Source organism: Euprymna scolopes, chromosome 6 (genome assembly GCF_053919585.1).
Source record: "Euprymna scolopes isolate OS-2025 chromosome 6, ASM5391958v1, whole genome shotgun sequence".
In the NCBI taxonomy this organism is placed as follows: Eukaryota; Metazoa; Mollusca; class Cephalopoda; order Sepiida; family Sepiolidae; genus Euprymna; species Euprymna scolopes.
The window spans coordinates 141,176,786-141,178,358 of record NC_136487.1 but is presented as its reverse complement, the minus strand read 5'-3'; positions in this window follow the sequence as shown (position 1 = coordinate 141,178,358).

Below are 1,573 nucleotides of genomic sequence, written 5' to 3'. Positions count from 1 at the left end.
GTATCTTAACAAACACCAAAAATTTATTAAATTCATTATTGCATTATGTGCTGATATCTACTTCATTTACAAGTATTAATGGTTAGGTTAGGTGCTATTTAGCTCTTATTTCATTCATATTTTACCTGGGCTAAGAACGGATGAGGCAATTTACGTGTAAAACGCCTTTCAGGATGCATAAATTTCAAGATACAAAAGCAAAGCTTGAACCAATTAATTTTGTATTTAGAGACTCCACAATATATATATTAGTAGAAGTACCCGTCATCAATCGGGTTCAAAAAGAACCTTAAAAAAATGGACCCTATTATATGATAGTATGAAAGGTTATGAAAAGGGGTGTGCGTGTAAAAAAGTAACTTAAAATTTTAGGGTCTCAAAACCAAAGTAAAGTATGATAAAAAGAAAAGTAAAATTTTCCAGAAATATATATTTTTTATATCAACTTTGTTGTCCTTTGTAGCTAAGAGTGACCAACAAAATACATCTTTTTAGAAAAGCAAAAAAAAAAAAAAACTGAGGTTCTATTATCCGCACCTATTGATCGATTTCAATTTCTCAAATGCAAATAGAATGTAAAACCATGTAAAACAATATGGTATTTGCCAACAGTTTGTACATCAATAGTTCTTAGAAATGAAAATGAAGTCGGTCCACTTATTTCATGACGAAAGAGTCTCAAAAAAAGAAAGCATTCATGGTGACGTGGGTGCACAGAGTAAATTCTTCCAATTTTAGTGTCAAATTTTACGCCTGGATGACCCCTAACATTAGCTCCTCGTTTTCTCCTCTGCCTGTGCTGTTACTCCATGTGCAATAAGATGGACCTGATTATAAACAAGAGTTTTCCTTTTGCAAAATTGTTGATGTTCCTATTTACAATGCCTCCCCACAGGACAGAGTTAGACACTAGGGTCGTTTTTTAACATGGAGAAAAGGAACAAAAATAAAAATTGTCTCAGTCGTGAAGGATTTCTCCTCCACTGAGAGAGAACAAAAAATTGAAGTGCAGCATCTGAACAGATACTACACTTTAATCTGGGATATATATTTTATTGCAGAAATTGACAATTCTGAAAAAGAATTCCAAAAAAAAAAAAAAACATACAACAAAATTAGGCACAAGGCCTTCTAAGACGGCGGGGGGGGGGGGGGTACAGGGTCTTTGTGACTACAGTGAATTTGTAAGAATGCTGACTTTGGAGTCTTACTCTTGACTGACAACATTTACCACACTACGTCATTCACTTTGTGGATCCTAATCTAACTAATAAATCCCCGGCATTTTACAAAAGCATATTTATAATTTGTAAGAAATATCTGTATGTGTGTGTGCATTTTTTTTTTTTTTTAATTTTTTGATCTTGGCCCGAGATTATCTTGTTCACATAATTTAAAAAAATGCACAAAGTGTTGTATCATTTGGGTTTAGGACAATTTGGCCAGCATTTTTGTTTGTGAAATATACTCTCTGCCACTTTTCAAGATGAACTGCAAGCTGTTGGATTGGAGGATGTCTTTCATGAATATGAAAACGCCAAAATGCTGCATTAGTGCCGATATATCAACTAAG